The sequence below is a fragment of the Lepidothrix coronata genome, unplaced genomic scaffold (genome assembly GCF_001604755.1).
Source record: "Lepidothrix coronata isolate B3197 unplaced genomic scaffold, Lepidothrix_coronata-1.0 Scaffold109, whole genome shotgun sequence".
Lineage (NCBI taxonomy): Eukaryota > Metazoa > Chordata > Aves > Passeriformes > Pipridae > Lepidothrix > Lepidothrix coronata.
In genome coordinates this window covers 1,772,371-1,785,958 of record NW_016690289.1, presented here as the reverse complement: position 1 = coordinate 1,785,958, position 13,588 = coordinate 1,772,371, and the positions used below count along the sequence as shown (strand labels likewise).

General features: G+C 43.6%; 1 protein-coding gene across 1 annotated transcript in view; it reads right to left on the bottom strand.

Annotated features, from left to right (window-relative positions):
• Positions 1–5,644, bottom strand: part of LOC108501857 (serine/threonine-protein kinase SBK2-like) — a 9,289-nt gene extending 3,645 nt beyond the window's left edge. Inside the window, exon 1 of the mRNA XM_017824124.1 lies at positions 5,557–5,644. The gene's annotated coding sequence lies outside the window, so the exon portion shown is untranslated. The remainder of the gene's footprint in view (positions 1–5,556) is intronic.
• Between the last annotated feature and the right edge of the window lie 7,944 nt (positions 5,645–13,588).

Sequence of the window (13,588 nt, the reverse complement as noted above, 5' to 3'; positions counted from 1 at the left end):
AGACTGAGATTATTTGTGGGAAAGTTCCCCTTCCCTTCTCTCCTAGACTGCATTACTAAGCCTTATCCAATTCAGAAGTACCAAGTAAATGGCCCTACTTTTCTGCAAAGGCTTTGGCTTAGTGTAAGAGCCAACAGCAGTCCAAGTTAGAACAGTCTGTAGGGAGTACAAAAATGGACAAGTGCCTGCATGGGAGGGGATGAAGGCTGGGCAGCATTCACAGGGACAGACAGTCTGGAAAATACTTTAGAGATTTTGCTTTGATGTCCTCCTGTTGGCTGCCCAGCCAACATGGCTTGTGAAAATCCACACAGCAAGGGCATCACAGAGCCTGCAAACAGACCCACTCTGCTAACAACATCTCCAAACTGGCAATTCTGCATTTCGGTGTTATATAGAGAAAAAAATAGGTGGTATATAAAGAAAATACTTAAAATGTAGTAGACCTGGGAAAGGCATAGACCTCCCATTGACATTAGATAGACTAAAGCCAATTAAATAGGTGGTGGAACAACAGGAGAGATGTCACGTGCAGAACACATTAGATTTACATTTGTGAAAAAAATATCAAAAGATATTTTCTGTGAGACAGTGTTTCTCCTATATCAAATTCATGGTCATATACAAGTTCTTGTCAGCAAATGGTTCATGATCTTCTCAGATAACTTAACTTCTCAAACTTGAGTTAGATAAAATTTCTCCCATTGCATGCTGGCCACCTGTTGGTGTTATCCAGCCCAAAGGTTAGAATCTTCTCACTGCATCCACTGTAAGTATTATTCAATAGTTATATACTTTTCAAATACTTATAAATGAATATGTTTTTGTTTACACTGAATTATTTATAACATGATTCATCCATTTCATATGATTCATTACTTCTTTCCTATTTACTATGTGAAAACTTGCTTTCATGAATGGAAAGATATGCTTTTCTGCATATTCTTGGTTCTCTCTTCAGGTTTTAGAGTCAAAACATTTCAGTCCATAAGCTTTGGCAATTAAAAAAAAAAAATCCATAAACTCCTTCTACTCCACAGTTCAAGTAAACTGCAATATAGGTGACACAGATCCATACCTCCATTCCTTGCCCCTCTGGCATGGGAGGGCAAATGGTCTGGGTACAGAGTAGAGCATTCGTGAAACAGCCAGCTTGGAAAAACAGATCAGCCATAGGATATGGGTAGAGTTCCCTGACGGACAGTGACCTGCGTGTCTGATCAGGGCTCCATCTGAACGAAGCCCCAGCTGCAGTCACCCCAGAACAGTTTGCAGACTTTGGTCCTTGCTGCCCTTGAAGACATTAATTACAAGACATAGTTCATACTTCAGGAAACCACCACAGTTCTTTCTCTGAGATGCCACTGCCATTAACTAGGAAGATAAGTGAGGGACAAATTTGGGCCACCACTGAATACAGGGTGTCTGGGCACTCTGCACCTATCTCTGATACCTTCTAAAGTGCCCTTTGCAGAGTGACAAGCACTGAGGAGGAGGTCACCAGGGCCGCGGCCAGGATGCATTCACCATTTGTCTCTGCTATATTGAAGGCAGCAGGCAAAGCCCTATTCAAAACTGTTCTTTCCTCCCCTATCCTTTCTGTGCTTCATCCCTGCTAGAGGTCCTGTTTCCAGGCTGTTGACTGTAAGAAACCCTAATTCCTCAAAAGAATCTCTAATTACAGCAGCAAAAAACTCATATCCTTTACACCATCTTGAGATGGTTCTGAGCCACCTGAGAAGCTGAGGACGAGCCTATGGATATACAGTGCCTTAATCTAAATAATTTTGTTCTGGTTCTTCAACCAAAATTGTTAATATACTTAGTGCAGAAAAACACTTCATACCTGTCAAGAGCCAAAACCAGTGTAATGTCTGTATAAAGAGTTATGATGACAGAGTCACAGAGTTGTTTAGGCTGGAAGAGACCTCTTGAGATCATCTGATCTGATTTTCCTATTCAAGCATCATCAGCAGAAGCAAATTGCCTAGGAAGATGTTCAGCCAGGTTTTCAGTATCTCCACAGATGGAGACTCCTGGCAGTGATCACTACTAGGAAGAGTCTGGTTCACTTTTCTTCATTCCCTTTCATCAGGTATTTATATACACCAATAAGATCCCCTCTGAGCATTCTGTTTTTCAAGCTGAAGAGTTTCAGCTGTTTCAGCCTCTCATATCAAAGATGCTCTGTTAAAACTGGCCTTCAGCATATGGCATGTAGGGTCTACACTCTTGTGTGCCCTCCTACAGAGCTTTAACCCAACCCAAATGACAAACAGCATTTGGGGCATCTCTTACAAAAAGTCATTCAGTCTTGATCCAAAGGCAATTGGTCAATTATAAATGCCAGCATGAACATTCTTGCTGTTACATATTTATATGAGACCCTAATCTGAACTTATCTAACCAGCTGCTGAAGTTTCTCAGATAGAAAAAAGAAGTTTTTAATACCTGTTAATTTTTTCTGGACTCTGACAGGATTTATATGCACTGTGATCAGAGGTATAACCACCTATGAGAAGATATTTTCAACTAATTACATTGAGTAAAACTATCAGAGTACAGACTGAAACTCAGGCTATGTATTTAACCAACACTTTACTTAGGCTTCACAAACCATGGGCGCACTGTGTTTCTGCAATGCCCGCATCAGTTAGTTTAAAAACAGGTAAGATGCTTCCAGAAAATGTGATCACGTTTTTTATTGAGAATAAACATCTCTATGCTCTATGATCAAGACACCCCTCAGTCTTCTTATTGGTTCAGTGCCTTCAAATAACCTTCTGTCTAATTGTCAAACCAAGCTCTCATGTTGTTCAGCTCAGTTGTCCAGCTCTCAGATCTGTTTTATGGTTCTTCTGTAAAGCCTCACAATTTTTTCCACCCTCCACCCCCTTGTTAAAACCCTGACTGTCTCAGGGGGAATGCCTCCTGTCACACATTCAGCTAGAATTACCCTCTGCCTCATGCTGTGGCCTCAAGATCTCCTTCTGTAGGAACACTACACAAGCTGCGCTACCTTGTACATCCATTACTACTCCAGAGTTTTTCCAGGTTACTGGGGGCTGTTGGGAGAAAAATCCACTTCCTCTTCATATCCCTTTATGGTGGTTGCCTACCTTATTTCTACCTGAATACTTCTGCACCACCTTTAATAAAGTACATTTTGCTCGAATGGACTTATTGTACCAAGAAATTCAGATCACTCAGTGTCTCAGTTGTTATGAAAACACCACATTCGTTTCTTCTTAGGGCTGATAAGGACCCTACCTGCAGTCATTTCCCATGAACCTCTAAATTGTTGGTGGGAGTTTGGAGCAGTTCTCATCCTGGTATTGATTCAACAATACCTGCCAGAAACATCCCATTCACTGGTTGTTTCCTGAAAGCTATCTGTACAAATTCATCCTGGCATTGCTCAAAATCAATAAGTGACACATTTTTAATTAATTAAAAATAAGCCCTATGGAGTGGAAAATATAGTATTTTATTGATGTTCTTACCCTACACAATTAATTTTATTAAATCCTGAGTCTGTTATAAACTCTTCTGTTATAATACTTTTACCTTAATCAATGATCAAGAAGAAAGCACTGAAATCACCCAGGAAATGTTTGCAAGTGGAACAAAAAGAGTTTGGGTAGACAATGGATTGATTGATAAAACTAGTGTGTGCACATACACGCATACCAAAGGGTTTCAAACAACCAAAGAAGTCAGGATTTTAATCTGATACTGGCTGGGTGACAGAAAAAAAAAAAAGAAAAAAAAAGTCCTATTAATCAGACATATCTAGGTTCTTCATGCTGCTTAATGGGCATTAGGTAAATCCAGAAACGTAGATCTGGTATAGTCTCACTTCCTTTCCAGGCCTTAAGACATTCAATGATACAGAATCGCACTAGAAATAATCTATAGTGATATAGATACACATCTTAACAATTCAGATACAAGTCTGAGAGGATAACAGTACAAGGGTTATTGATGTTACAGATTCCACTTTTGCATTAACTTTGCTGAAGAGAATGCCCAAAAAGCATCAGATGCAGGAAACCTCTGCAATGAGAGGTAAACCAGCATTTTCCAGATGCTAAATTAAGAAAGCAAGCTTCACTGTAAACAAAACAAACAAACAAACAAACAAACAAAAAAAAGATACAGCTGTTCAGCTCTATGTAGACTAAGATAGATTGTAATGAAAGAGATTTGTTCTGAGATGATGTACCTCTTACAGTGAACTCCAGTTTCTGCAAAGGTTCCTACATACAGGTGCCATGAGACAGTCTGAAAATTAATCTCTGAAAATCAACTGAGTTAGAAATGCTGTATTTCTGAAGAGCTGGCCATCTGCTTTTGCACTACAATTAAGAATATCACACACCAGTGGAATTTGTATTTTTATTATGAATTTATTTTCTCCATTTGCTTTGCTTTGTACTCTATCTACTTTTTAATGATGTTTCTTGAAATGTTAAAAATATACTGATGTGAAGAAAGCCTGGATAACTTTTCTGAAGGCCAGCTGATAGGTCAACAGAACTATCTACTGGATGTTTTCTATCTTTTTAATGACACCAGTGAGTCCACAGTTCAACAAGCTAGCATTGGTGTCCCCACTTTGACAGAAAAAGGACCAGAGAATCATGAGAATGATAACAGGGCTGAAAATTACTGGGAAACTTCCAGGGGAGCAGTCTTTATAGCTTATCAAATAGATAGTAAAGAAGTTACTCTACCAATGGTATGTACCTTTCTGGGTACTAAAATTTCTCTAAAAAGGTCTCCCAGTTAGGTAAAAACATTATAATAAAACCAATAGATGAAGCTCAACTGCAGTGTAGATTTTGTGAGGAAGGATATTTACCCCTAAAAATCTCATCAAACAGTATGAAAAAATATCCTTCCACCTCTGGAACTTTTAGCTCAAGAATGGCACTTCCCCCCCCCCCCCCCCCCCCAAGAAGTCCACTCTAGCGCAAACTACGTTTAATACAGCAAGGGATCAGAACAGATTGATTATGTTTGCTTCTGGCCTTGTTGCTGGTAGATTTATGAGCTTCTTTCTAAAACTGGTCAGCAAACCAGTGCTTAATCTCGCTGCGGAGAACCGACTGTCCCCGTAGCAGAAGTGCGTATTGATCTTCTGGGGGAGAAACACCCAGCAGCCTCCCCGGAGAGTGCCTTACGCCTCTCCCCAGCAAGCAGCACACCACAATCTCCGCACAGCCTCCTCCTCGGACAGAAATCAGCAGCAACATCACTGGGACCAAGCCACATCACACTCTCCTCCCAGCCCTCCAGCCAGTACTGCGGCACCATCCCACCCAACACAAGACCCAAAGCAACCTTTCAGGGCAAAGCCATCAACGAGCTAACCATCAACTCGATGAGGGAAATGGTGCATTTCGCATTTTGCCGGCGTGCTACGCCCAAGTCTCCAAAACCAGTTTGTGAGAGGTGGGTGCCCTTTTACACGCCTGTTCAGTCTCCTTCATCCTGCCACAGCTGTTACTTCTCTTCCCCGTACTCCTTTCCTGTCCGTACTAAGCCTCTCACCTTCTCCAGCAGCGCAGGACAGCCAGCCGGCCGTGGACTGCCTCGCTTCCCTCGCTGCAGCCTCCGGGCTGGATTCAGTCTGCGCCGAGCAGCCGGAGGGGGCTGCCAGGCGTTACAGGGCTCAGCGTGACGCTCCGCCCCTTCCCCATACAGGTCCTGGGGGCACACTGCCTCCCTGCTGAAGGTGACCTCTGGCAGGGAAGAAAAGAGGGGGAGTGGGGAGGAGGAAGGGGGCTATTCATCTACCCTCTTTAGGGACGGGGACATGTTTCAGGGGTCAAGGTGGGGTTATTTCTGCTCTAGCCATACCATCATAAGCCCCCAGGGACCCTTTGGCAGGCCCACTCTGTTCAGCCCTTCACTCCAGCTTGGGCTCTTGTTACAGCTGAGGGAGCAAAGCAGCTCCCTGGGCTGGTGCATGGTCCTTACTCTGGGCCTGTGCCCGGTAGGAGCCCGTTCCAGATGGCAGGGCTCAGAATTACTGTGGGCTGCCCGTTCTTGCCCTTTGCTACCAAAGGCACTCCTGTCAGTGAGCATCAGAGATCAGGTACAAGCCATGACTGGTTCAAGGACTCTTCATGGGCCCCAGTGGGTCAGGGTCTTCACACACACCAGTAGTAGCAGTACAGAGCATTGGTACAGAGCATTGAGGTGAAGTTGAAATTATTAATGGTGACTACCATGATTTGCAAGCTTTTCATCTTTTCTCAGTACCTCTGCTCAGACTGTACTCCTGTCCCAAGGTCCTCTTACATCCATTTGAGCATGGAGTTGAAAGCAGCTCCTGGCTGCATAGACACCAGGAAGGTCCTAGATCTTGGCTCTTAAGCACTGCTTTTTTTCTCTTGGGGAAATGGATCAGATTGGGTATCTGAAGCAGTGATGCATGCAGCCATGACATAGGTGTGTCACAGCACTGGCCTCCTTCTTCTCTAGAGCCAGGGCCATGCAGGGGACCTGTAGTGTTTAGCCTCCCTACTCCCTCTGGGGGCACAGAGTTGTGAGGAAAGCTGGGAGAGGTGAAAGACAGTCTAACAGAAGAGAGCACAACAGCCCCCATAAACATGAGTACTATGGGTCTCCAGCGCAGGACTGAACCTTCTCACCTGATCTCTGAAGGGAGAGTAATTATGCCAAGGGCTTGTCACTCAGAGGTGGTGAGTGAAATTGTGTTGCTGATGATGTAAAGGTCTTACACCATTCAAGGCTGCCCCTTCATACCCATTCTCGAAGGATGCTCCACTGACTGGGAAAGGCCTTCAGTGTGCAAAGCCCCTACAGGCAGGACCATTACAGCTGAGAGTGCTGTGGGTGTACAGAAGAAGCCTATCCAACATCCAAGAACTCAGCACTGGGACAAATGGTGTTAGTGTAATCACTGCTCTCCGTAAATATGGACCCTGTATTATCTAGTCTTCTGGTGGACAGAAAGTTTGACTGTTCCCTGAGAAGTGTCCCTGGGGACATGTTTTAAGTTACAGTTACAAGGCAATACTGGGAAGGGTGCCTAGGTTCCCCAACACCTCAAGTCCCTCTCTCCTTCTCTCCAGTCACTATCTTACACCTGCTTCCAGATCTAGGAAAAAAATACAGTTGTCTTCCTGATATTCCAGTTAAATTTTTAACAGACAGATTCCCTATGTTTACCATTCCTATTGAGATTGGGACCTGCTGAGGAGTTTGGTTTATAGAAGAGGCCTCTTTCACAGCTTTACCTGCAGTGCATCAATGAGTGGCAATTTCGCTGAGGGCTTGTTTTCCGTCTGCCATTCATCTGACACTACATCTGCAGGGCTTGTCCTGTGTTCCTCATGAACAGGGAATATGTCACGTACTGCGTATCACATGCATGTGTGAGAATCCTTGCTCTCTACTCCCTGAGCACTGTGCACAGGGCAGCTGTTGGAGATCCTAAGGTCTGTTGCACTACTAATGAAGTCTGCTCTGCTGCATTTCTGGGCCTCCGTAATTTGACACCTACACTTATCTCACCCATGCTGCACACATGTTGTCCTACTGGAAGCCAAAATCTTGGTCAAAGTCAACACTGACAGAATGTGGAAATATGATGTAACCAAATTGCCTCAGTTTCTTGGAAAGATGGTCTGAGGCTGTGGATCTGATGACACACTCTCTCCAGCCACGCAGATCAATTTATCTTCAACACCATAAACAGACCCACAACAGATCTTGCAGTAAGACAAGATCAGTTGAGGATCTGTACACATCCTTCGTGCAAACTCTGTAGGCAACCATTGAGGGTGAACAGAAGAGGAAAAGTGGAAGAGGGGAGGAATTACAAGTGGGTATTAATAGCACTTTTGTTCACTTTCATCTGCTGCAAAAGACTCATTGCAAATGCATGTTTATGCTTCGTGACACACACAAGCGTTGGGGATGGCCTGTGATATGGCACAACAAATACCCTGTGAAAATGTATCCTTTTCCTCCTTTGAATTATTGTTGGGTTAGCATAATGAATATCCTGTCTCTTTCAAGCTTGGCTCAGAACAGGCAGTGCACAGAAGAATAATAGAATGTGAACATTTCCAAGAGTCAAACATGGCATCCAGCGTCAGGAAGTCATAACAGTGACAACTGCATGATGAAGAGCTGGACTAAAATAGCTACAATGAAGGGACTTTGTCAAGAAGGACTCTCCCTTTAGTGCTTCCTTCTTTTCCCTTGTCCCTCTTCCTTGGCATACACACAGCAGCCCATTTAACTCCCATCAGAACAGCAGCAGTTCTTCAAGTACACACCATACACAACTCCGAAGTATCAGGGTCAGTCTCCCATTAATGAGTGCTCAAAAGTCAAATGATGACAGATTTTTGGTTCCAAATGGAACATTGCCTCATCAGAGAGAAATCCACCAGGCTCCAGCAAGTACCGAGAACCACTGACAGAACTGGCTGTTCCAATGTACTTTCAGCAGGACACGCAGTTTCTCAAGTATTGGCCTTAGAGTAAACCCTTTTTCAAAATATCCCTGCCTAATGACTGGTGATTTCCACAGGAGTTGCATGAGGAAGTCTGTACTCCTGTTTCAGAGTTACCCAAACCTACGTGGCTCTTTAGTTCCCATTCTGTACTATCAGAGGCACCAAAAACATCCAGGGTGATAGAAGATTTAATGCCATTTGAACCTAATAGAGCACTCTTTTGTGGTATGGAGACTTATCAGCAGGGGTATGTGTGAGAGAAAGCTGATGAAAAATGAACATCAGACTCCTTTACCAGGACCTAAAATGGCACCACTGTTTTAACATTGTGGTCTATGGCAGTACTCAGTTTGTCTATATATTTTCAAACTTATTATAAGCATTTACCCAGAACATCACTGACAGCAGCTTTTCAGAGCAGTCACAATCTCTTCATCTCCAGCACTAAATTTTGCCCAGTCTTTCTCAGAACCAGTTTTGTGCCTGATGCTGGGGTGGGAATTGCTCTTTGACTTTCCCCATTGCCTTTCTACTTCTGTTAATAATTCTGTGAGCTGCCAACACTATCCTCCCCCCAGCCTCAGCAGGCAGGCTGGCAAGCCAATCTGCAGGATACTACAAGGTGTGGGCTGACTCCTGGGAAGAGAGCTGGAGCCCTGAGCTCTGCTCAGCGCAGGCAGGGTGTTCAGAGGAGTCCACCAGCTGCACAGACCATTTGTGCTCTGAGGTCATTCAGCGCTACCCCATCACTGAGGAATCTGCTGGCCGCCTTCCTGACAGTGCCATACAGTGTTGCACCTCACTTTCCAGCTAACACAACAGTCATGCTGAGCCCAGGCCCTGCTCCCCAGAAGTGCTTCCCAGCCATGTTCCCCATCTTTGGCAAAGCCCCTCACACCTGAAACCTCTGGTCACCCACTGACCACCATATCCGCTTCAAAACACAGCTCAGTCCCACTTCAACTACTCCCTTCACATTGCTGTTAGGTGCATTGGGTGCAGAATGATTGCAAGAGGCAGTGTTAATCCAGTGGAATCCATAAGCACAGATCCGAGTGCCTCAGTGCAGAGCCAGTGACAGGACACCTGGGAAAGGTTCAAAGCTGCACCAGGGGAGTTCACACTGGACATTAAGAAGCATTTCTTTGCCAAAAGGGTGGTCAACAAGTGGAACAGGCTCATAGAGAGGTGGTCAATGCCCCAAGCCTGTCAGTGTTTAGGAAGTATTTGGACAGTTACTTTAATAACCTTTGGTCAGCTCTGAAGTGGTTGGGCAGCTGGATTGGATGATCCTTGTAGGTCTTTTCAAACTGTAATTCTCCTCCCCTCCCCTCCCCTCCCCTCCCCTCTCCTCTCACTGCTTATTCTTCTCTGCCCTGAGAAGTGTGCTGTGCTCCCTACCTTTTGCTTCTTGTTCTTTACTCAGCTTTCATTGCTTAAAAGGACATTTCCTCCAACCCTTTAGTAACTTAGTTCCTTTAGAACTTATGGTGAGGAATTTGTCAATGGCTTTTTGGCAGTCCAAATGTATTATGTCTCCTGAATCCTTATGGAGTCTCCCTCACTGGAGATATTCAAAAAACATCTGGATGCAATTCTGTACAATGTGCTCTAGGATGACCCTGCTTGAGCAGGGAGGTTGGACCAGATGGCCCACTGTGGTCCCTTCCAACCTTACCCATTCTCTGATTTTCTGATTCCCTCTCCCATGCTTATTAAGACCCTCACAGAAACCAACATGGCAGTGATGCAGGATTTCCCTTTACAGAAGCCACACAGACTCTTTCTCACCAAACTGTTATTCCCATACTCATAAGCCTTACTCTTTATTGTAGACACCTCTCTCTTACTTTGTATGGAAGTCAGACTCACCAGTTGTTTTTTCTAGTGTAGGGGTTACACTAGCAATCCATCAGTGCTCAGGCGCAGAGACATTAATGACAGACTGGTTATACAGCTTGGCTGGCAGTTCACAGTTTCATATTTGAATTCCTTCAGGACTTTAAGACAAATGTCATGCAGTCTTAGTGACTTATTAACATTCAAAGTATCTGTCTGGTCTTACTTTCAGCTAAGCTATTGCCTCTGACCAATCTGCAAATATGGCATCAGGAGTGAAAATCTCCACAGCAAACACAGCAGTCCTCTGCTGGAAGGTAGAATAAGCAACTGTATACCTGCCTGCATCTAACTGTATGTATGTGTTCCAGGTAGACATAAAAGAAAGGAGCTTTAAAGCTGACTTAACTCCCTAGGATAAACATTTAAAGTCTGACGTCTTGGCAAATTCACATCCTGAGCTGAATTCCTTTGTCACTTTCCTGGGAGCATGGCTGCTGGTATGTCTGTTGCTACATCTGCAAGGTGATATTATCGAGGGGAAGAGATAACAAATCAAGACTGGTCTGGAAAAATATGATACATGGAACACAAGTGACACTAGGGGGTGATAATAAACTAAGGAAAGTGCATTAATTGTATAGATTTATTTAGCTGCCTTGGAATTCAGTTCCATAGAAGTGATCTGTTACATCTAAGACATTCATGATTTCATTTTTCTGAACTCAGAACCTTCCAGACCCTGAGCTTCAGCTTTCCTTGCCACTGTGATCCAATGATCAATCTTCTCCACAGAAAAAAGGAGGCAGGACAGCAATGGCTAACTTGAGGAAGACCCTCATCCCTGCTAGCCTGGGCTCACATTCTTGCTATCCTGCCCTGTAAGAGCTGTAGGATCTGGTTACTTCTGTGAGCTCTGGAGATTCTTCAGTATGTCCAGCCCATCCAGGGAACTGCTCTCTGAGGGATGATCTGCAGATATGACATAAGCTATAGGATGCCCAACTGTACTTCATCTCTAGGGCAGCTCAGATACATTTTAAGTCTTCCAAAGAGATTTTATGAGCCTTAGAGATCACATAAAAACAGATTTCATTCATGGGAGACTGAGAGTCCTCCCTCATCAAAGGTGGAGAGAGCAGCTGTGGAGATATAACATGTGGAGACGTTATCTAGGATTGTTCTAGAGATGAAAGGATCCTGTCCAAAAAAAGGAAGTTTTGACCTTGAGTCCTATCTTGTTCATTTGTAACTCTATAAATCCACAGCAACCGTCAATCCACGAACTACAACAGAACTGCATCAACTTGCAGCATCTTTTGGTGTATGTGTATTCCAAATGAAAGAAGTTCAGAATTGTTCCACAAAAATTACGTGTAGTATGAAAAGAAGCTTGATCTAGGAGGGGGGGGGGGAACAAAAAAAAACCAAAACCAAAACCAAAAAACCAAACCAAACAAAAAAAGCCAAAACAAAACAAAAAAACTAAAATCAAACAAAAAAAACCCACAACCAAGCAATAAAACACAAAACCAAATAATAAGACTTTGAATACACTGTTCATTTTTTAAAGGATTTTATTTTCTGGACAATTCCAAAGACATTTTTTTGAAATTTGAAGCAGTGGGGCAGGGAGGGGAGCAGGACAATATCCTCAGACTTTCTAAAACCACAGATGCCAGTAATTTCTGGAGGAACACAGAGCACTAAAAGTGACTGTGTATCATTACCCAACCACCTAGTTTCCTGAGATACTGCTGCTCTCTATCATTGTGCGCATTTAGGTCAGTACCAGCTCACTTTTGCTGAAAAACTTGACACCATGGATGAGCTAGCTGAGATCACAGGCTTGCGCTACAGGAAGTCGATCTTCCTATGTGTACATATCTATATAATTTCACTTAAGTCATCACTATCAGCATCAGTATTCTGCTCAGATGAAATTCAAAGTGTTTTTCTGTACAGTCCCTAACCCAGACTTGTGACCATGGCCAGTTGTCACTGATAAACCAGGACATTAAGTGGATCATTTTTTCCACTAGGAAAGATGCAGATCAAAGCCTCTTCCATAATGGCCATGTAAACTCTTTAAAAACTAACTATTTCTTGGGATCCCTGCACTGTACTCTGCTTTTCTTTCAAAGGAGGTAATGGCCAGGGTATTTGTGATCATCTGGCTGGAGCATGAGTGAGGTGCCTGTGTAATGTTGTCCAGTGGCTCTCTGCCACAGCTTGGAAAGCTGAATGCTCTCCAGCTAATGCATCATTTTATTTCAGTGATCTCATGTTTAAAGCATCATTTCCTCAGTCTTAGGCTATCCCGTGGGGTCAGTAAATTCCACATTCAAAGAAGATTTTAATTCCTTGGTGAGTGACAAGCTGGAATGTCAATTTGAGCTCTAATCCCTCTCTTGAGTGGTGAATGAAGCATCTTGTCATTAGTACATCAGACAGATGCTATCAGAGATATCATGGGAATAGCAAACACCAGCAATCTGAGCCAGCTGGAAAGCAGTAAGGCTTGGGATGATACCCTCTTCAACCCATTGGCCTGCAAGGGTCTGCTGAGCCTTCCCCACTTCCCTCCTACTAGTATAGCATGAACCAGTACAAATATCTTTCTTTTCCTTTCTCTTCCAGATCTTTTCCTGCCTTCAGACTCACCATTCTCCAATTTTAATAGGGGAAAGAAATAATATTTAAGACTTGTTCCACTTTATTCATTCCTGATTTACATCCTTCTGCTTTGAATTGCTTTCCCACTCTTTGACTTTCTACTAAAACATCCTGATATGTTTTTTCTTCAGCACCCTTTGCACTTACCACCTGGTATCAACCCAGCAGAATAAGTACATTTGGGGAGGCAGTGAAACCAGGGCTCAGCAAGGGAAGGGGGTGGGTGAGAAAAATCCCAGATGGCCATTTCTCCTCAAGAACTTTTGTCTTACTGAGGATTAACTTCCATCATCTCACCAATTTTGCTGACTACTTTCCGCTGTTATCTTGGGCTGAGCAATTCCTGGGAATTTAATGTTGTACTTTGGCATGCAGTCTACAAATCACCCAGCAACAACCATGAAGCAACAGAAGGCCACCTGTCTCCTACAGTGCCATTGCTCACAGTGTGATGGAGAAAAGCTTAGTGACAGCAAGAAATGTTTGTCTCCTCAAATCTCTTGGGCACCTGGAAATAGAAATGTCCCCTGCCTTGCCTCCAGTGCTGATTCACTGCCTCTCTTTTGAAGCAG